The sequence below is a fragment of the Taeniopygia guttata genome, chromosome 16 (genome assembly GCF_048771995.1).
Source record: "Taeniopygia guttata chromosome 16, bTaeGut7.mat, whole genome shotgun sequence".
Lineage (NCBI taxonomy): Eukaryota > Metazoa > Chordata > Aves > Passeriformes > Estrildidae > Taeniopygia > Taeniopygia guttata.
In genome coordinates, this window is record NC_133041.1 from 342,673 (window position 1) to 366,183 (window position 23,511).

At 49.3% G+C, this 23,511-nt stretch overlaps 1 pseudogene; it reads left to right on the top strand.

Annotated features, from left to right (window-relative positions):
* The first annotated feature begins 1,374 nt into the window (after positions 1 to 1,374).
* Positions 1,375 to 23,511, top strand: part of LOC140685172 (uncharacterized) — a 655,070-nt pseudogene continuing 632,933 nt past the window's right edge.

The following is a 23,511-nucleotide window of genomic DNA, read 5'->3' on the forward strand; positions in this document are numbered from 1 at the left end:
TCAGCGGTGCACCTAGTAGCCCCTTCTTCGCCTCCGGCAGCCGGGGAGAGCGGTTGGCTTCTGAGAGGCGAAGAAGGAAACCGGCTTGTGTGCGCAGCCTTGGCACTGCTAAAAGACCTTGGCTGCAGCTGCCTGCGCTTTCAATTCACCGCTGGCATGCTTCTGGCAGGTGCTCCAGGACGACTTTCCTGCGTTTTGACTTGGTCCTGATGCAGACGAATCTGGAGAATTCTTGTTCGTGCCCTGAGCTTCCGAGTTGCAGAGAACTCGATGGCAGCTGCAGAAAAGAAGGGCTGCGCTGAGTTGCTCGGTAAGCAAGGACATAGACAGCGCCTTGTGTTTGGGAGTGAGCAGCTGCTGGTTTTTTGCAGTTGACTTCGCTGTGCACTGAATGTCAGGTGGAGCTGTGCACTCCTCTACAACGAGCAGGGCAGCAGCAAACAGAGAGCACAGATGTCTGACAGCAGTTTGAAGCTTGCCTAGGAAAGAGTAGTGTTTTTGGAGTGTTCAGCAGATCCATGTTTCTGGGCAAGGGCGGGATGCGTGCACTGCGCTGGCAAGCTTTCTCCCTGCGAGACACGCTGGAAAAGCTTTTCGCTATGATGCAGTCCGCTAGAGACGCAGACCCTGGCTCTCGGCAGCTGTCCGCAGGAAAGCGGCGGTTGCCGGCGTCTTTCTGCCGAAGCCGCGCTTTGCAGCCTACAAGTGCGGTTCACGTCAGCGGTGCACCTAGTAGCCGCTTCTTCGCCTCCGGCAGCCGGGGAGAGCGGTTGGCTTCTGAGAGGCGAAGAACGAAACCGGCTTGTGTGCGCTGCCTTGGCACTGCTAAAAGACCTTGGCTGCAGCTGCCTGCGCTTTCAATTCACCGCTGGCATGCTTCTGGCAGGTGCTCCAGGACGACTTTCCTGCGTTTTGACTTGGTCCTGATGCAGACGAATCTGGAGAATTCTTGTTCGTGCCCTGAGCTTCCGAGATGCAGAGAACTCGACAGCAGCGGCAGAAAAAATGGGCTGCACCGAGTTTGTCGGGAAGCAAGGACATAGACAGCGCCTCGTGTTTGGGAGTGAGCAGCTGCTGGTTTTTTGCAATTGCCTTCACTGTGCACTGTATGCCAGGGTGGGAGCACAGTGCCTGAGCTTTCTGCTTTTGCAGGTAAGTGAGACTCCCCTGTAGGCCAGGAGATTGCAGCTGGGGACACACATCCAATTGGCAAGGACCCAAACTCTCCACAGTCCCAGCTGAACCCCTGAATCTCCGCAGGAACCCCTGGATGTCCACTATTCATTCTTCATTTCTTTTTGGCTGGAATTGTGCAGTTGCACTTTCTTCCTCCTCTAGAAGTGCCACGAGTGGGCCAAACCTGGCAAGTGATCCATGTTCCTGAGGCAGTGGAGTCTGGAGCTGATGGATGGAGAATTGCCTTTCCCACTTCCAATCTGGAGCAAAAAGCCGTAAGTGTGATTTTTCATCTGTAAGAAACCCCTGACCATTTCAGAGGGAATGTGCAGCTCATTCCCAGAGTGAGAAGGAAGGTCATCTTCTAAAGGATTTGGGGTTTGACAGAGTTTAGATTCCCAGTCCTGTCTGGAGCTGGAAGGGCCCCAATCAATTTCCTATTGCTTTGACGACAATTTAAAATACCAATGTTGGAAACAAACCCCAAAATCTTTAAAAAACACTGCTGAGGTCAGTAAGATGGATCCATGCCATCAGCACTTTTACAATGTTAATTACTGAGTTCTCTTTTTAAAAAGATCATTTACGTCTTAATGCAAAGTTACAGAAGTTGTTTCACTAACACTTGGATTTTATTTGTATCTTTTACAATTCATCTAATTGTATTTTTTTTCTTTTTCCTTTTTTTTCCTTTAAGTAGAGGTTCTGGCCGTTTTCCAGCCAAAGGGGAAAGGGCCCCACCAAGCCTTGTTACCCACAGACAACATGGTAAAGCTGAACACTAAAGGACCTTGGGGGCATTATTCTGGAATTAAAAAGTTGCCATCTCCATGGACAACAGAATTATTGTTCCTAACTTGAATGACATTGAGCAAAAAGAATGAAGAACGGTGTCACTAAAGTACTACTGATGTCTGCCAAAACACCTCCAGAGTTTCACCAAGGGATCAGTCATCAAAAATGTTTTGAAAATTTAAAGACCAAGGTAGCCAAAACACACAGTGTCACTAATTGCTGGGGTTGTTTAACCCCCAGTCAGGAGAAGGGGAGCCCCCAGTCCAAGCGTGACCCCAGCAGCTGGGGCAGGGGGAACCCCGAACACCAGCGGGGAGGGAGCCAGGATGGGGAACTCCTGAGAGGCTTTTTCAGGGCTGAATCTCAGTGTTTGGGAGGTTTTTATGGAGCCCAGGTGGCCAGGGACTTATAGAGATGGGCTTGGGTAGAGGGACCTTCAAACTCAATGTGCTAATCCCTTGTTTTCCCCAGACCAGCATTTCCCATTCCCAGCTCCTAGGAGGCTGTGAGGACAATCCTCTCCCTGTCCTTCCTCCCCCAGAGCAGGAGATGAGGATGAAGAGCAGGGAGGACAAATCCCCGCGGCAGAACCTCGTGGAAGAGGCCATTTTGAGCAGCTCCACAGTGCAGGAACCCAATGGGGAGGAAAAGCCCGCACAACGAGGGACTGCAAACACAGATCGCGGGAATGTGAGGAGGAAAGATCCACCTTGGGCCGGGAAGGCTGCCGAAGATTGAGCCAGAGCTCGGAGCTGGTGGTCCCTGAGCAGAACCATGATGGGGAGAAGCCCCACAAGTGTTCAGAGTGTGGGAAGATCTTCAGATGGAGCTCCCAGCTGATGAGGCTTCAGAGGATCCACACTGGGGAGAGGCTCTATGAGTGTGGGGAGTGTGGGAAGAGCTTCAGCCAGAGATCCAGCCTGATTGTGCACCAGAGGATCCACACTGGGGAGAGGCCCTACAAGTGTTCCAAGTGTGGGAAGAGGTTTCAGACCAGCTCCCATCTCCTCAAGCACTGTTGGGTTCACACAGAGGAGAGGCCCTTCTGCTGCCCTGACTGCAGGAGGGGATTCAGGAACAACTCACACCTCATCAGTCACCAGAGGACCCACACTGGGGAGAGGCCCTATGAGTGTGGGGGGTGTGGGAAGAGCTTCCAGGAGGAGCTGCGACCTGATCAGGCACCAGAGGACCCACACTGGGGAATGGCCCTATAAGTGTTCCGAGCGAGGGAAGAGCTTCAGCCAGAGCTCCAGCTTGATCGAGCACCAGAGGATCCACAGTGGGGAGAGGCCCTACGAGTGTTCTGAGTGTGGGAAGAGGTTTCAGACCAGCTCCGATCTCCTCAGACACTATCGGGTTCACACGGATGAGAGGCCCTTCTGCTGCCCCGACTGCGGGAAGGAATTCAGGAGGAACTCCCACCTCCTCAGGCACCAGCAGGTGCCCTACGAGTGTCCCCAGTGTGGGAAGAGCTTCTCCAGGAGCTCTCATTTGACCAGACACCAATGGAGCCATCGGTAAGGGAAGCCCTGTGAGTGCTCTGAGTGCGGGAAGAGCTGTGGTGGTGTGTGTTTTGTGGGATCTTGCATCATTTTACTATATGAGTTAGAAATTTATTGTTAGAAAGTTTCGTTTGGTATGCTCCTTGTACCCCCTATTTCTTCCCCTCACAGTGGTTTCTCCCAGGTTGTTTATCCCTAAGTTTTCCCGCCACTTGACTGCCAATCTCCCTGTTCCTCCCCTTTTACCCCAGAATAGATATGTCAATCCAAGTTGTGCTGCCTACCTCCCCTGTCAGTCAGTGTAACCACCCCCATTTTGTTCTCAAAAGTTCTTTGTCAATCATCCCTGTTCTTGCCATCAGTTGGTCCCCTGAGGCTTTTCCCCTCCCCAGCTTTTCCCCATTGGTTATGACCTATGATGTAATCCTAATGTAATCTTTTGTCATTGGATGTCCCATGGTGATACCCCTTCATGCCCACACCCTTTATAAGTTCTAGCCAGACCCCATTTTCTTTGGCACTTGTCCCTGACCCAGTTCATGGAATAAAATCTCCTTGAACCACATGCAAGTGTCCTCTCCTTTATCCCTCTGTCTCGGATCTTCATGTCACCTCTTTGCCCTCTGTGCCAGCGCCACCCATGCCGCTGCACACACCACCACCTGTTGATCTCATTGGAGACCCAGGGGCAGCCACTCTCGTGACACCCACCAGCCACTCTGGGGGACTGCTAGCCAGTGCTCTGCTACCCAGTGGCCGCTGAGAAGGTGCCACAGTTGGCACACCAACAAGGGGCTTTTCTTGACACTTCTCCTCTCTCGTCACCATGAGGGATGCCGTCGCGGACTCCATCGCATTCACAGGGAATAGCCTCCCAAACAGACTTCTCCTGTGGGCATCAGCCCTTGGATTACAGTTTTGGCAGCACCAACACCCTTGTGTGAGCACGCCAACTTCTGTCTGGTGGTGCTCCCAGGCGAGGAAGACACAATCTTCCCATCAACGCCCAGGAAGACGTCTTCAGACCTGAGGACCCCTGCTGCAGCCTGTTTTCTAGAGGTCAGTGGTTTGGTGAGTCTCCTTGGTGGCATGGGACAGACCTGGCCAGGGGGCTCCTTGGGTGTTAGGCAGCCATGCTCCTGAGGAAAGGGACATGCCGCGTGCAGTGTGAGTGGTCTGCCGCTGTTGTCTCCCTAGACCCTTCTTGTTTTTCATTTTGCTTTTCCTGCAGCAGGTGGGTGGGATTTTAGGCTACGTGGACGACATGGGCGTTCAGCTGTCCATGCAGCAAAAGGAGATTTATACCCAAGTTGTGCGACTCCTGAGGGAGGGTTGCACCCTGAGGGAAGGGGGTAGAGGTTTTTCTAAAGGTTTAGTTACGCGGTTCATCAGATGGATATTTTTTCATTTCCCAAATGTTTCAGTCCAGAATGTGAGGGAAAAAGACTTTTGGAAGAGTGTTGGAGTGGTTTTGACTGAAGGCACCAAGAGGGGTGATCCTTCAGTGAAAGGAGGTTTTATGAGGTTATTTCTGTTAATTTGGGATGTGATGAAGGATACAGAGAGTGGTCAAGATGGATGGGACACTAAGACTAATACATCTGCAATATCCCCAGTTCTCCATAGACCCCTTTCCCCATTGCACTCTCCTATCCCCTCTTCCCCTGTGCCGGGTGGACAGCAGGGAGCAGACCGTCCACAGAAGACGCAGGGTTGCCACCTTCTCCCCGGCTCCCCCAGGTCCCCCCGGTACCTTCGCTCTGACAGTGCTGGCCACACTGTCAGAGACACTGTCCCTAACCCTTCTCCTGAGTCCTCTTACCCTGTTAATAGTCCTGATTGTTTTCAAGGAGGCTCTGTTCCACCAAACTCTTTCCTTGTTCCACCAAACCCTTTCCTTGACCCCTCGGGAATGGCTGCTGCCTATTGGCACCAACTTTACCATCACAAGATGGCCGTCGCCACATGGTGGGTACTTCTCCTCCCCAGAATCCCTTTTTACCCCTTCCTGCACACACCCCAGACGCTCCTCTTCCTTTCTCTAACCCCTCCTCTTCCCTTGCGGCAATTAGTCAAACCCCTCCCAGATGCTATTGCACCACTCCACCGATTGCACCAACCCTTGAAGTTACGTCACCTGCTCCCACCCCTTTTCCCATTACACTGACAGCACTACCCTCTTCCTACGTCACTCCTGCGCAAGGCTCCACCCTCCAAGACCCTGCCCATCACCTTCCTGTTCCCCATGCCCCGCCTTCCAGTTCCCACAGTGACGTGGGGGGTGGGAGTGCCAGGCATGGAAAACAGAAAGTGGACAATGACACCAATCCTCTGTTCCTGGCTCCAGTAACCTATAATGCGAGAGGGCAACACCCAAGATGGGAACCCCTCTCGTATGAGTGCATAAGGGAGCTCTGTAAAACCAAACGTGAATTCGGCCATAAAAGTGAATTCTTAGGAGAATTTTAAAGGCAACATTTAACTCTAATACCATGGTCCCTGCTGATTTAAAGTGTCTATTTTGTTGCCTGCTCCCTCCATCAGAATATAAAATGTGGGAAAGAACTTGGAAGAGATTAGCAGGGGACCTCCTTCCAGGTATCTTACAGAGTGCCAATTATGCCACTGACATAGAAGAAGAAGAAATCACCATAGACCACCTTGTTGGTGAGGGTGACTGGAGCCAGGCTCCGAAGCAGTCTTCAGGGATTCCTCTAGGGCTGTATTAGTGTCAGAATCTGTGGTATTTAGATGATTCCGAGATTGTAGAAAGTCAGCCCTGCTGCCAAAGAAGTCATAAATCGTCTATGCTGGTTTTCAAGGTTGTTTATTCTTGCTTATCTATAACATGTTCTGCTGCCCTGCCGCAGGTCTGTCCTGCAAGGCAGCATGTGGGGCTCTGACCCTCAGTGGGATGTTACAAACATTATGTACCATAAACTACGTGTGCTATATTTACAAAAATGTGCCAATATCTATCGCCTACATTGAACAGTGTGTCCCCAGCATAAACCAATAGAAAAATGCCAACACTGCAGTGAAACATGGAGGACATGAAGAAGGAGAAAAAGGACAAGACACCCCCAATTTCCTCCATCTTGTCCCCTTTGGACCCCTTATCTAGAATCCTAAAATTTTACTTTTGCACCCATGCCACACTCAGAGCTTGTAATTCATCCTTGTAAGATTGAAAACTCTTTTCCATGGACAGAGATCAGAAACAGTGTCTTCGGGGCTCTGTACAGGGGGGTTTCTGACCCCCTGCCAGGGTCCCAGATCTTCCAGGGCAGCCAGAGGGATGCCCTGGGCTCCCACATCTTAGATCTTACAAAAGACGCTGCAGAGCGAGCATTCCTTAGCATTCCCTCTAAGGAACCTGTTATATCACATATCTCTCTTTAGCAGTCTGTTGCAGAGACGTTTATTGACTTTATGGATTGGGTGAGAGCTGCTGTAGAAAAAAAGAGTGGAAGGGCAGGAGCTACAAGATCAGCTCATACTTGAGATTGTCACCACCAATGCCAATGAAGCTTGTCGGTGGGTCATCTTGGCACTCCCAGCGTCCCCTCTAACGAAGCTTGATCAACTTATTGAGGAGTGCACAAAAAAGGCCACCCTGATGGCTGAGGACTTGGTGAAGAAACCGCAGGAAAAGGTTGTGGCTTTGACATCGGCAGCCACAAGACCTCCAACATCGAGGCCTTTTCTACCCAAACGCTGATGTTTCCATTGCAAGCAGGAGAGCCACTTAATCAGCCAGTGCCCCTTCCCAGGAATGGTGCCTCCACAAGGGAAGAAAACAGGGGAGGGGGAGACCTCTGAGGAACAAAAAAACTAATTGACCTACCCCGCGTGATTATATAAATGGGGTAGGTCAAAGTGTTGACACAAGAGCTGCAGTACACCATATCGTACCCAGTATCAGCAGCCAGGCGTATACCACAGACAAAACAGAACCATACCGGCTCAGACTTACTAAAGCTATTCATTTTTCCAACCAGGACTGGCACTTCATTACCGCAACAGCAGAGCTTCTAGCCTGCATTCGAGACTGTGAAACTCACAGGCGGAACAACCTTCTGAACTGCAAGTACCTTGTCACTGGGGACACCAAACACACCCCACATAAGATAGAAATCCCTCCTGCGATCCTCTTGCTTCATCCTACGACCTTCTATCTCAGGGCGTGCTGTGTCCACCCGCCACCTTCCTGCCGGAGGGACAGATCATTGCACAGGCCATTCCAGTGCCTCATCTTTTGTGTGATGACCTGGATATCTCTGTTTTTTACACCGAGGTGCTGGGAGAGGAGAAGTGTAAAGACGTAGGAGGCTCCAGGATGGTTTGGGTGGATTAGGATGAGAGATCTCTGTTGGTTGCTCTTAGAATATCAGGTTTATTAGGGATGGTGAAAGGTCCTGCCTCGAGCCGCCAGACGCAGCACATGGCAGGATGATGGGGCAGGGGAGAGACAAAGGGAAGAGCAGGGACTCCAAGAGGGGGAAAAAGCAAGAGAGGGGAAGTTCCAAGAGAGGGGGGGATCCAAGAGGAGGGAGGAAGTTCCAAGAGGGCATCTGGCCCCTCGGAGACCCCTTATCAGGGGCCTTCAAGGTGGGCTGGAACAAGACTTGGGCCAGTGGGGTTACAGACACTTGATGTTTCAGGGGAGGGTTACAGGTGTGGGATGAACCATACATTCTGGGGGGTGAGATGGAACAGTCCATTTGACTTTTGGACCTATCTGTAGGTAAGGGCACTGTCCAGTCAGTAGGGGGCATGATATTCATCCTGGCTGTACTATTGTGATTCTTCTGCTAGGCAATTATATTTATATATCCTTCCCAACAGAGAAGCCCCTCATATGGTGTGGCCTTAAGAGAGAGGAGCATTCCATCCAATTTCATGGGATAATGAACACAGGGGCAGATGTGATGGTCATTCCTCCACACAAATGGCCGCCACAGTGGGAGATGCAATGTGTAGGCTGCACAGTTTTAGATGTAGGGGTTCCGCAATTGGCACAGCAATCCAAGAGCATAGTCCAAATTACGGGGCCGAATGGGCAATTAGCCTCTGTACACCCATTCGTTTTAAATTCAAAGTTCACTCTCTGGGGCAGAGACACCATGTCCCAGTGGGGGGCCAAATTAGAACTACTGGCCTCTCAGGATTTTTAGGTGCGGCCACTGAAGAGTGCCCTACACAAAGACTCAATTGACTCATGGATACACCTGTCTTGATAGGGCAGTGGCCACTAAGCAAGGAAAAATTAAGAGCGCGCACTCAGATTGTGCAGGAGGAACTGGGCAAAGGCCATATAGTAGAAACCAACAGCCCTTGGAATTCTCCGGTTTTCATCATTAAGAAGCCAGGGAAGGAAAGTGACGCCTCCTCCACGATCTGAGGAAGATCGATAATGTCATTGAGGACTTGGGGTCCTTCCAACCAGGGATGCTTTCCCCATCTATGCTCCCCCAAAATTGGAAATTGGCAGTGATAGACATAAAAGACTGTTTCTTTCAAATTCCCCTGCACCCAGCTGATGCACCACACTTTGCCTTCTCTGTGACCTCCATCAACAGAGAGGCTGCCATGAAGCGCTACCACTGGCAAGTTCTCCTGCAAGGAATGAAGAACAGTCCTACCATTTGCCAGTGGTATGTCACCAGAGTTCTGTCCCGGTGCACGCCAAGTGGGAAAACTGCATCTTATACCACTATATGGACGATGTCTTTGTTTGTGCCCACAGCGACAATGTGCTTGCAGAGGCACTGGAGGACACTATCGCAGCCTGAATTTGAGTTACAAAAGGAAAAAGTGCAATAACTGTTGCCTTGGAAGTATCTGGGCCTTGAGATCAGCAACAGGACCATCATGCCCCAAAGACCAATTATTAACAACAACACCACAACGCTACGGGACCTCCATCAGCTGTGTGGGTCTTTAAACTGATTAAGACCCCGGCTGGGGCTCACCACAAGGGACCAATCCCTCCTCTTCAACTTGTTGAGGGGGAGGGAGGAGTTGGATTCCCCGAGGGCTCTGACCCAGGAGGCCAAGGCTGCTTTGGAGAAAGTCCAGTCCACACTGGCAGGCAAGCAAGCCCGCTGGTGCCGTGAGGGCCTGCCCTTCCGATTCATCATTCTTGGTAAGTTGCCACACCTCCATGGGCTGATCTTCCAATGGGACACAGACCAACAGAATTCCCTCTTAATCATAGAGTGGGCGTTCCTTGGTCACCAGTTGTCCAAGAGCATCACCAGGCCACAGGAGTTGATGGCCCAGCTGATCATGCAGGCCAGGGCTTGTCTATGGGGGCTGGTGGGGTGTGACTTTATGTGCATTCATCTCCCTATTAAGACATCCACAGGGAGATTGTCTAAGGAAAGCCTTGAGCACTTGCTTCAAACCAATGAAAGATTACAGTTCTCCCTGGACAGCTACACAGGACAAATTCTTATTAGCCAACCAGATCATAACATATTTGAAACACAATTTGATTTGATTCCAAAAAATATCCAAAGTAATGAACCACTGAAGGCACTGACAATTTTTACTGATGAGTCCGGAGGGTCCTACAAGTCTGTGATGACATGGAAGGACCCCCAGGCTCAGCAGTGGGAAGCTGATGTAAAGGTTGTGGAGGGTTCTCCACAAGTTGCTGAGTTGGAAGCTGTCGTCAGGGCCTTCAAGAGATTTCCAGAACCCATCCATATTGTTACAGATTCGGCTTATGTAGCAGGTGTTGTGTCCAGGGCAGAGCATGCAGTGCTCAAAGAGATTTCCAACCCAGTGATATTTGGCTTACTCTCGAAATTGATCCTTCTGGTTTCCCACCAAGAGCAACCCTTTTATGTAATGCACATGAGGTCACACACCAACCTCCCCGGATTTATTGCGGAAGGCAACTACAGGGCAGATGCTCTGGCCGCCCCTTTACAGCTGGTTGGCCAACCAAACATCGTCCAGCAGGCCAAGCTGAGCCATCAACTGTTCAATCAAAATGCCCCAGATCTGGTCCACCAATTCCACCTATGGTGTGACCAGGCCAAAGCAATTGTGGCTGCATGCCCTGACTGCCAGGAGTCCACCTTACTACTGTGGGTTCTGGAGTGAACCCTAGAGGACTCCGCAGTTGTGAGGTGTGCAAACTGACATAACACACATACACGAATTTGGAAGATTCCAGCATGTGCACGTTTCCGTGGACACTTTCTCCAGGGCAGTCTTCGCCTCGGCCCACAGAGGGCAGAAGGCCGCGGATGAACAAAAACATCTTACGGAAGCATTCGCGACCTTGGGGGTCCCCACTACCATCAAGACTGATAACGGCCCAGCCTATACTTCCAAGGTGTTCTGCCGCGTTCTCCCCCTCAAGCCTCGTCTTCTTGCCCCTGGCTAGCTCTCTGTGAGGGAGAGAGCAGGCAGGTCTCCAGCACCCTCCGCTGGACCTCTGAGGGCTTTGGAGAGCGCTGTGTGGGTTTTTAGAGAAGCAGCCGAAATCCCCGCGGTGCAGACAAAAAAGAGAGTCCTCCTCTGGGGGCCAAAATCCTCTTTATTATGTCCCAACGGGGACAACGTGCTGACGAGGATCCAGTTAACAGAACTGGTGCCTGCCAGAGAAGGCACTTGGAACAGGGTGACAAAAGATTTTATACTGCAAGGGTGGGGAAAACTGGGACCAATGGGAATCTTCGGGGAGTGGCTCGCTCTTGGGGTAAGGGCCAAGGGGAGAGGGATATGGGAGGGGCCTCAGGGCCCGGCCCAATCACACGATGCCCTGGGTAGAAGATTCTAGATGGAGGGGCAGGAGCACCGGGTGACAGACAGGGACCCTGGGAGGGGACAGGGGAATGACTTTGCACTTTTGGGGAGGAGAGGCGGGAAACTGGGGAAGGAACTAACTTAAAAAACCGGGGGTACATGGAACAAACCAACTGAGCATAGAACAAACCGCGTACATTGAATAAACGCAATAACTTAAATAGAACCTAAAATTACACAACTCTACAGTGTTCGGTAAGTTTTTACAAGAATGGGGGATTAACCATCGGGCGGGGATTCCACACTCCCCCACTGGCCAGGCTGTGATAGAAAGGACCTATCAAACATTAAAGAAAGTCCTCCTTCGCCAACGGGGAGACATCTGAGACTTGTCACCACAGCTCAGGCTCTACAAGGCCCTTTTTACTATTAACTTTTTGAATTGCTCTTTTAATAGGCCGGAACTGCCAGTCCCACAACATTTTAAACAGCATCAGCAATTAAAACCTGAAGAAAGACCTCCAGTATTAATAAGGGATATGGACTCTGGAGAGATCCAGGGTCTGTACCAGCTTGTCACCTGGGGACGTGGATATGCATGCTTGTCCACGTCCTCAGGAGTCAGATGGATCCCCAAGAAATAGGTAAAACCTTATACCCCTGGACAGCAAGAGAGCCAAACACAGAATGCCTCCCCAGACACCCTAGAAATCCCACAAATGATGCAGTGGCATTGAATAGAAAACACTGCAAGGGGGAAAGAGTCCCCTAATCTTTTCTACCCTTCATGTTGTGACAGCAAGTGGCATTTTTCTTTCCATTGTTGATTTATTATATGGTCTCCTTTTCTTTCAGACTTACATTACGACAACCTCTGTGTTCCTGTTCCTCACTTGGTTCCAGCATATGGCCCTCTACCAGTCCTCTCTGGACACGTGGATTGTTCCACAACCCCGGAAGAATGCATGGGTAACCCTGGCCCATGCCCTCCAACAAGATCATTTGTGCCTCTCGACATCCACAGCAGAAAATGTGATGTCCACCTGCCTGGTGGGCATTCCATCTAAGTTAGAGGAGTATCCCACCTCTCTGCGCACCATCCAAACTCAAATTAACAATGAGAACCCTCTGAACAAGTGGGTGGAGATATTCAGGTATTGGGGGCTTGTTAACACCGCTAAGACACCCATTGTGAACCCCCTGGTGCTCTGACGGAAATGGGTCTATGATCTGCCCTACGCCGACACTGAGCCCCAATAATCTGAGTTATTGGGCTCTGCAAAAGCCACTTACTGTGTCCACTTTGCCTATAAACCCAGTTCCTGCCATGACTTGTACGAGGATGTTAAGCAACATAAGCTTAAATTTCAGGCAAACCAATGGTGCCAGTATGTCACCAAAGTGGGTGCTCCCTCAACTGATGACTCATACACCAGGAAGTTGGACCGGGGACTGTTTTTTATTTGTGGAGATTGGGTGTATCCAGGAATCCCCTCTCGCCTTCTCGGAGGTCCATGTACTCTGGGGTGTCTTTCCCTCGCTTCCCCCAACATGACCCAAATTCCAATTCGGCAATCAAAAAATAGACCAAAACTGACCAAACGTAGTGCAAGTCAATTTGATGAACACTGTGATGCCAAAATTTACCACTGGGTGAAATTAAAAAGGGTTGCCATCTCCGTGTTCCTGCCATGGGTGGTGGCAGCCAAGGCACTAAGTGAATTGGGCAATCTAGAGAGTTGGGTGACAAAGCAGGCAAATTTGACCTCGATGGCCTTAAGTAACCTCCTCAAAGACAAGGAAATAACCAGGAAAGCTACCCTACAAAATTGGGCAGCTATTGATTTTCTGCTGCAGGTACATGGGCATGGGTGTCAGGAGTTTGAGGGGTTATGCTGCTTTAATTTGTCATCAAAGAGCCAGAGCGTCCACGCGTCCATCCAAGAGATGAAGAGCCTGATTGGCAGTGTGAAGCAAGAAAATGAGGACTGGTTTAGGGACATGTTTAAAAACTGGAATCTTTCTGGATGGATGGTATCCATCATAAAAGACATTGCATATCTCATTGTTGTTATTTTCCTATTTTCGTTTGCTTTCGGGATTCTAAAGCGCATAATTTCCACCACCACCACCAAGCTTCAAAAATTGTAGTCACCGCCGCTGTTACTGCTGAAAATGAATGGTGGGAAGGTGACCAGCAAGCAGGCACTGAGGTTTAATACCCACGACTTCATCTTTCCCCGAAGTTCCATCAGATTTATAAAATAAAAAGGGGGAGATGTGGTGGTGTGTGTTTTATGGAATTTTGCAGCGTTTTACTATATGAGTTAGAAATTTATTGCTAGAAAGTTCGTTTGGTATGTTCCTTGTACCCCCTATTTCTTCCCCTCACAGTGGTTTCTCCCAGGTTGTTTACCTCTGCTACCCAGAGGCCGCTGAGAAGGTGCCACAATATACTAAGAAAATTCTAAGGAGATTGCATTAACAAACACACTGGGGGGCCCAAGCCCTAACAGAGCAATTCCTGATATCCTTTGGCTGCAAAGGTATATAGAATTGGCTAAACAAGAGGCACAGGGGTGCATAATTTGCAAGAAAATAAATAGGGCAAACTCCCGAAAACTAACAAGGGGGAGTCACCCAGCAGCTTACTGACCTTTTGAAAGAATCCAAGTAGATTTCACTGATCTACCTAAGGTCAGGAGAAACAAACTTTTATTAGTAATAGTGGATAAATTAACCCACTGGGTGGAGGCTTTCCCAGGCTCCAAGGCTACAGCCCAAACAGTATCAAGATTCTTATTGGAAGAAATCATACCTCGATATGGGTTAGCAAGCTGCATTAATTCAGACCAAGGAACACATTTTACTTCAAAAATTATCAAACAATTAGCAGATACCTTAGGTATTCGGTGGGGTTATCACACCCCGTGGCACCCTCAGAGTTCCGGGCAAGTCAAAAGAATTAATCAAATATTAGAAGCCCAATTAACCAAACTGATGTTAGAAACAAATGTCATAAATAAAATGCAACTCGTTGGCCTTATAAAACATAAGAACTATGCCTCATTCTGAAATGAGATTTTCACCTTTTGAAATGTTACATGGGATGTCTCATACCCATGGCATGCCTCTAGGGCATCCGGGAGTAGAGAATGGACAGATACAACCATACCTGATAGCATTAAATAAGAATCTCAAGGGGGTAATCATGCAGCACAGCCCCCACCCCCCCAGGCTTCTTGATGTATAAGATACAGCAATACGTAAAATACAGCCTGGAGACAGGGTACTCATAAAAGCATGGAAGGAGGCAACAATCACGCCTCACTAAGAGTGACCCTATATTGTCCTTTTAACTACAGATACTGCTATACAAGCTTCATAAAAGGGGCGGCACATGCGTCAAGGGTGAAGAAAGTCGATCTCCAGGACCTGACACCGGAGTGGGAAATCACCCCCCTGCCCCCCCTCCCCCGGAGATTTGAAGATAACCCTGCGCCGGCCAAGTAAACTACTATCTCAATCAAATGCTCTGTGCCAGAGTGTAGCTGTTATCTCTTCGTACATTTCACTTGTGAATACTGTCATAAAGTTTGGGTTGCTCATTGTTGGGGAGGGATAAGACCAAGTAGATTGTGGGCAAGGCGCTTTAAAAAGGAACAAGGCCTGACTAGCCATTTTCTGGTATTAGCCACAAGGCTGAGATTGTTACAATTGGATTCAATAATCTGGTTTCATTTATATCAAAAGAGATTAAGGGGGGAAGTTACAAGCATAAGCTAAAATTATTACTGTTGAGTGCCCTAGGTTGAACAAGGTACCCTGCAGCACAGATCCTGTTAAACTACTGAGACATTTTTAAGCAAAAGTATGCAGCTCGGCCTTGGCATGAAACTGTTATGTGTAGTAGATATAATTTGCGCCATTTCTAATATGATATATGTGATATTGAATATTTGTTAGAGTATACATGTTTGTATTAAGATTCCCCCCCCACCCTCACAGGCACAGGTGAGACCGGGTGTAGATTGGAAACTGATTTACAAGTAAGAAGGTACAGCTCGCCAGGAGATGGGCCATGTCTGGGGAGATACAGAAACCCCAGGTGCTGATCGTTCATGTGAACGACCCGAGATGGATATCATGGAAATCCTGAGGCAGAATACATGTGAATACAGCGTTCCCGAATTCCCGTAAATTTCATCAAGGGATTCAACAAACTCCAGACACTGATTTGTTCTCCCTCATCGCCAAAAAAAAAAAAAAGAAAATCTTATTAACATATGGACTCTGAATGGAAGAAAAGACTGATTGCTGAAATCTTGGCCTCAGGCGGAATTTTCCCTATAAAAACTGCTTGTGCCAGGATGGAAGTGTGTGGGCATGGAGGAAAACCTCTGCTGAGGCTGATTCCTTGTTGCACACCCAGGGCCGACCCCGGGCTCGGCTCTGTTCTTTCCTTGTGGCTGGCTAGATAGAATTTGATTGCAAAATAAATATTTTATTTTTCATATTAATTTGGCTGGACACATTTTCATTTATAACAAAACCACGGACAAAGATTCCTGCTGCCAAGAAGATGGTTTACCCCGCCGCTGGAGGCAACCCAGCGGGCACTGGGAACGGCAGAGGGATCCTAGCAGTGGGAGTAATCCTGATGAGCCTGAGTCTATCCTCGTGCCTCAGTAACCCTCCTAATCTTGAGACGGGGGGGACCCGGTAGCAGGTACCCAGAAGGTCCAGTACCCCTTACCCCATGCAACTGCAGTGAGGGTAAGCCTAATAAACCTTGTTTTAAAACAAACACTCAACAGGGGGTGTTATAAATGAAAATTTGTCCAGCCAAATTAATATGAAAAATAAATTATTTATTTTGCAATCAAATTTTATCTTAGCCAGCCACAAGGAAAGAACAGAGCCGAGCCCGGGGTCGGCCCTGGGTGTGCAACAAGGAGTCAGCCTCATCAGAGGTTTTCCTCCATGCCCACACACCTCCATCCTGGCACAAGCGGTTTTTATAGGGAAAATTCCGCCTGAGGCCAAGATTTCCGCAATCAGTCTTTTTTTCTATTCAGAGTCCATATGATAATAAGATTTTCTTTTTTGGTGATGAGGGAGAACAAATCAGTGTCCGGAGTTTGTTGAATTCCTTGATTAAATTTACGGGAATTCGGGAACGCTGTATTCACATGTATCTGCCTCAGGATTTCCATTATATCCATCTCGGGTCGTTTACGCGAACGATCAGCACCTGGGGTTTCTGTATCTCCCCAGACATGGCCCATCTCCTGGTGAGCTGTACCTTCTTACTTGTAAATCAGTTTCCAATCTACACCTGGTCTCACCTGCGCCTGAGGGGGGCTGGGGGGGGGGAATCCTAATACAAACATGTATACTCTAACAAATATTCAATATCACATATATCATATTAGAAATGGCGCAAATTATATCTACTACACATAACAGGGGGCATACAAATTCAAAGAAAAACCAAAAACATACCTTGAAAACAGACAGCACATAAATTGCATTGAAGTAGCACAGAGGAAATCTCAATTCCAGCTTGTAACAAATGTAATTGTACTGTATAGATTGGTTAGAAGCAGGAGTTGGTCTTTGTCACTTATTTTCAAGCTAATTTACTGTGTTATAACCCAAATAAATTAGGTATGTGTGTAATAGGAAAAAAAAAAACCAAAACAAAACCAAAACCAACCTACTGGGTGGGTGCTGGATAAACGAGTAATTGAAACAAATAAAGGGAAAGAAACAAACCCCAAATTTTACCATAAAATCCCAGGTGAAGACTAGAATGTGGGGAATTAGGAAAAAAAAATACATAAATTGGTTTCTTTATATACACACTCTGTAGCTTTATATAGAATAAAATAAAAATTAGGGCACGAATTAATGGATTAATATAAAAGGTGGGGGATTGTTATGTGTAGTAGATATAATTTGTGCCATTTCTAGTATATGTGATATTGAATATTTGTTAGAGTGTACACGTTTGTATTAGGAGTCCCCCCAACCCATGCAGACGAGACCTGGTGTATGTTAGAACTCGATTTACATGTAAAAGGATGTGGCACGGCCAGGAGATGGGCTATGTCTGGAGAGATAGGGGACCCCAGGCACTGATCATTGCGTGAACGACCCGAGATGGATATCATGGAAATCCTCATATCATGGAAATCATCTGGCAGATACATGTGAATACAGCGTTCCTGTAAACTTCATCAAGGGATTCAACAACTCCGGACAGTGAATTGTTCTTCTTCATCACCAAAAAAGAAAATCTTATTAACCTATGGACTCTGAATGGAAGAAAAGACTGACTGCTGAAATCTTGGCCTCAGGCGGAATTTTCCCTATAAAAAACTCTTGTGCAAGGATGGAGGTGTGTGGGCATAGAGGAAAACCTCTGCTGAGGCTGACTTCTTTGTTGCACACCCAGTGCCGACCCCGGGCTCGGCACTGTTCTTTCCTTGTGGCTGGCTAGATAGAATTTGATTGCAAAATAAATATTTTAATTTTCCATTTTAATTTGGCTGGACAAATTTTCATTTATAACATTCTCTAAATTTATATTTGGCACATTTAATAAATTTTCTTAAATTAACAAATTGGAGCTTTCATTTATAACAAGAGTTACAAAGAAACTTGCCAGGGGAGGGAGGCCTTGGGTTGTACGTCCCTTCCAGAGATGCCTGGTGGATTTTACTGAAATGCCCCGAGTGGCAAGATTTAAACATCTTCTGGTAATAATGTGTCTGTTAACAGGATGGCCAGAAGCATTTCCAGCTGTTTCAGCAGCTACAGGATCAGTTATTATTGTTTGAACTATTAATTCCAAGATATGGGATTGTGGAAGCAATAGACTCAGGGGAACTCATTTTACACGAAAAATTCTTCAAAGAGTTATAACTGTCTTAGGGATACAATGGAATCTCCATACCCCCTGGCACCTCCAGAGTTCAGGCCAGGTTGTGAGGATGAATGGAGAAATAAAGAAACACCTCCTGAAGCTGGTGATAGAAGCTAAGATGCCGTGGATATGGCTCTTTCCACTGGCTTTGGCAAGAATAAGAGCCAGACTCATGAGAGATATTCAGTTATCTCCTTCTGAATTGATGTTTGGAATTCCGTACCCTTGTAATTCTCAGCCTAGTGGGGGATTAGAGATAAATGATGTATATTTAAAACAATATATGGCCAGGATACTGCCTCTTGTGAAATCTTTTCGACAGGAGGCTCAGCTGGCACAGACCCTGCCTTTGGACTTTTGCTGTTCACAACATCCATCCAGGAGACTGGGTCCTAGTTAAGGAGTGGAAAGAAGTTCCTCTGGTGGTGAAGTGGTGTGGACCTTTCCAAGTGTTACTGACTACAGAAACAGCCATCAAGACAGCTGAACACAGGGGGACCCATCCATCACACTTGGGTCAAGGTCTCTGAGGCTCCAGAGATCTGGACATCTCAGCAGGAGGAGAAGGATGGGAAGACGTGACTGACACTCTGCAGGGGTGGACTGGAGCAGTAGCCAGTGCGTCGACATTGGGGGAAGCCCTGTGTGCCTACCCACAGACTGCCTACTGAAATAGTTTGTGTGGGCATCTCTGCTCTTGGATCTCCAGTCATTGGGGGCCAATCCTCACTGTCAGCGTTCTCTTTATGTTAAGCTGTTTCTGTGCCTTCTCTCACCACAGGTGGTGTGGAAGACAACGTGAAAGTGAAAATTAGGTTAGGAGATTACATTACACTGTTAGAATGTTTCTCCTAAGAATCTTACCCTTATATTGTCAGTTAAGTTGGGGCCAAAAGTGGGAAAATAATTTTTTAACCTTGGGAGAAGAAGCAGCAAAACCCTTTAGCGCTAGCAATTGTTGGGTCTACAGAACGGCCAGGGGGATCTGAAAGCTAGTCATGGGTGGCCAGCCCAGTTGTGCCTAAATGCTGGGTTAGTACCCTCTGTGAGGTCCATAATGGAATAGGATTTTGGGATGAAGAAGGAAGTCCATTATCACTGTGCCTTCCCAAGTCTCGCTAGCACTAGTGGCTTTGCTAGCACTAGTGGCTTTTCCAGGAATCGAACCCAGGCTGCTGGTGTGGCAGGCGAGAATTCTACTGCTGAGCCACCAGGGCTGTTGCTATGAAGCCAAGTCTCGGCTAGGTCAGAACCTGTAGCACTGTGGCAGCAAAGGCCACTCTCAAGTGCCACTGTGGGCACGAGGTGTGGCCTGTGGGAAGTCGAAGCCACCAGACTGAAAGACACATAGAGCGACTCTAACAAAAGCAAGGAGCCGTCCTTCTGGGGGTATCTGAGTTCTGAGTTTATTGGCTAAAAGAAGATAAGCTCCAAAAGGCGATGGGTACCGTGTGCCCTGCTTCTTAAAGGGGGGTGGTAACAGGGGGAGGAAACAGCAGCCAACCAATGGGATAACACCTGGGCGTGGTAACAGGGGTGACACGCAGGGGAAACTTCCAATGAGGTAGGAGGGAGGGAGGGGACCCCGGAGACCAGCCTATCACTTTAAGCCCTGGATGGAACTTTCTAGGTGGAAGGGAGAGGTCTCTGAGAGACAAGCAGACTCTGGGGTGTGGCTGGGGGGGGATAACTCAGCAGGAATACAATGAGCTGGGTGGAGGGAGGAATGACAGGCAGACAGAGGAGGGAGGAGAAGGAAGGCTGGACCATTTTACAAAAAGAGGGGGACAGGGAGCAACCATAACTGGGGGGAAACTTAAAACACACTCCAACAGTCCATGGCAGCTTCATTCTGCTGAAAGAGGCATTTATTGTCTAAATAGAACAGAAAACATATATGTGGGGAAAAGTGTCTGTGACTGGACTTTATCTTTGGGTTTAGATTGTTGTATTCTCAACTGCCCCCCTTATGATTGTTCGCAATATCAAGGCAGATGGAATCAAATGCATGTTAAGCTCACTAATGGTAGGTAGGTAAGGTGTTCCTTCCATAAATACCAAAAGGATTTTGAAGGCTGTGAAGCAGTAGAGAAGAATAAGTTTTTTGACTCCTTATTTTTAAGCTGCCCCCAAGATGATTCCACAAGTAGGACACCTGTTGTCTACGACTATTAGTGGAAGTGGCAACATCGTAATGGAACTCGAACCCTTTTTAATAGGTTCTGGTCCAGATCTAACAAAACAGATCTGGGATGTAACTGCAAGTGGTAACCTCATGTGGGAGCTTGGAAAAGCAAGCTGTGATTCTTATGGCAGGGCAACTATTGATGGGGGACCACTAGGGCAAGGAAGAAAGCTGTATTGTGACCCACCCATTGATGATGAAAATTAGAAAGGTCCCATTGCCAACGGGACCTGGGCTTTAAAAGGGCATTACTGGATTTGTGGCCAATATGCTTACCCTAGCTTACCCCCAGACTGGTCAGGGATATGTTACGCGGGGTATATTAGACTATCATTCTTTCTGCTACCACAAGTTCAGGGAAATCAGTTAGGAATCAAGGTATATGATGATCTAATCAGAGAAAAGCAGTCAACTGATCTGTCCCTGCTTGGAGGGAGCATCCAAAAGTGGGGTGAAGATGAATGGCCACCTGAACAAATTATACAACACTATGGACCAGCCACATGGAATCCTAATTAATTAATATCAGGTGCCAGAGAACCCATTTATAATTTAAATTGGACAATTAGGTTACAAGCTGTCTTTGAAGTAATAATGAACCAGACATGTGCATCGATTGACCTTCTTGCTGACAGTCTACTCAGATGAGAAATGCATTATTACAACATTGGATGGTATTAGACTATTTATTAGCAGAAGAAGGGGGATTATGTGGCAAATTAAATGACTCAAACTGCTGTTTGCAAATAGATGACAATGGAAAGGTGGTGAAACAAATAACAAAAGGAATAAGAAAGTTAGCTCATGTACGAGTCCAAACATGGAAAGGATGGGGATGGGACATGCTTTCGTGGTTACCTGATGGACTGTGGGTTAAACAAATACTTTTTTTTCTCTTATGTGCTGTAGCAACTCTAATCTTTTTACCATGCATGATGCCTTGCTTAGTACAACTTATTCAACATGTGATCAAAGGGATGCAGGTAATAGCCATGTCTACTGGTCCAGAGATGACTACAAAAGGGCAGAAATGGATCTCTTTGCAAATAATTGCAAAATCAAAAAAGACCCAGGAACAGAAAATAAGATCAATGATAACTAAAGTTTGTAAAGACAATTATTAAAAATAAAAGAGGAGGCACTGAGAGGAATAGTCTTTACAAATAAGCTGTGGGTCTGCTGGTAAATAAAACCAGCACTGGGAGATAAAAGAAACAATGAGAATGATTCCACGTATTGATGAATGGAAAAAGATATTTGCTTTTACAAATAAACTTTAGGTTTGCTAGATATTGAAAGATGAAAGGAACAATGGGGACAAAAAACTCCTAAATTCCATAAGAATTAAAAATTAAAAGGGAAGGCTATGCATTAGAGGGAAATCTGGTATCAGGCCTATCAGGAAATCTGTACCTCCCAAGTACTCAGCCAATGGGGAAAGAGAGAAGGGAAATGTGGACAAGAAATTAGGATAAAAAGCAGGCTGTGTCCTCCCAGAAATTTCAGAGACCCTGAAATTTCTGGGGAATGATCCATGGCCTCTCCCTTTATTCGAATAAAGTAAAAAGGATTCCTCATTCTCCTTTTTGGACATACACCTCTGGTGTTTGTGGATTAATTTTCCTAACAACTCCTCCGTCACTGCTTTACACGTCCACCAGGGCCCTGGGCAGGCTGCTGGCGTGGCCAGAGCTGCCTGTGGTGCCGAGCCGCGCCTCAGCCCTTCCCGAGCCCTGGGCAGGCTGCTGGCGTGGCCAGAGCTGCCCGTAGTGCCGAGCCTCAGCCCTTCCCGAGCCCTGGGCAGGCTGCTGGCGTGGCCGGAGCTGCCTGTGGTGCCGAGCCGCGCCTCAGCCCTTCCCGAGCCCTGGGCAGGCTGCTGGCGTGGCCAGAGCTGCCCGTAGTGCCGAGCCTCAGCCCTTCCCGAGCCCTGGGCAGGCTGCTGGCGTGGCCGGAGCTGCCTGTGGTGCCGAGCCGTGGCTCGGCCCTTCCCGAGCCCTGGGCAGGCTGCTGGCGTGGCCAGAGCTGCCCGTGGTGCCGAGCCTCAGCCCTTCCCGAGCCCTGGGCAGGCTGCTGGCGTGGCCAGAGCTGCCCGTGGTGCCGAGCCTCAGCCCTTCCCGAGCCCTGGGCAGGCTGCTGGCGTGGCCAGAGCTGCCCGTAGTGCCGAGCCTCAGCCCTTCCCGAGCCCTGGGCAGGCTGCTGGCGTGGCCAGAGCTGCCCGTAGTGCCGAGCCTCAGCCCTTCCCGAGCCCTGGGCAGGCTGCTGGCGTGGCCAGAGCTGCCTGTGGTGCCGAGCCGCGCCTCAGCCCTTCCCGAGCCCTGGGCAGGCTGCTGGCGTGGCCAGAGCTGCCCGTGGTGCCGAGCCTCAGCCCTTCCCGAGCCCTGGGCAGGCTGCTGGCGTGGCCAGAGCTGCCCGTGGTGCCGAGCCTCAGCCCTTCCCGAGCCCTGGGCAGGCTGCTGGCGTGGCCAGAGCTGCCCGTAGTGCCGAGCCTCAGCCCTTCCCGAGCCCTGGGCAGGCTGCTGGCGTGGCCGGAGCTGCCTGTGGTGCCGAGCCGTGGCTCGGCCCTTCCCGAGCCCTGGGCAGGCTGCTGGCGTGGCCAGAGCTGCCCGTGGTGCCGAGCCTCAGCCCTTCCCGAGCCCTGGGCAGGCTGCTGGCGTGGCCAGAGCTGCCCGTAGTGCCGAGCCTCAGCCCTTCCCGAGCCCTGGGCAGGCTGCTGGCGTGGCCGGAGCTGCCTGTGGTGCCGAGCCGTGGCTCGGCCCTTCCCGAGCCCTGGGCAGGCTGCTGGCGTGGCCAGAGCTGCCCGTGGTGCCGAGCCTCAGCCCTTCCCGAGCCCTGGGCAGGCTGCTGGCGTGGCCAGAGCTGCCCGTGGTGCCGAGCCTCAGCCCTTCCCGAGCCCTGGGCAGGCTGCTGGCGTGGCCAGAGCTGCCCGTAGTGCCGAGCCTCAGCCCTTCCCGAGCCCTGGGCAGGCTGCTGGCGTGGCCGGAGCTGCCTGTGGTGCCGAGCCGTGGCTCGGCCCTTCCCGAGCCCTGGGCAGGCTGCTGGCGTGGCCAGAGCTGCCTGTGGTGCCGAGCCGCGCCTCAGCCCTTCCCGAGCCCTGGGCAGGCTGCTGGCGTGGCCAGAGCTGCCTGTGGTGCCGAGCCGCGCCTCAGCCCTTCCCG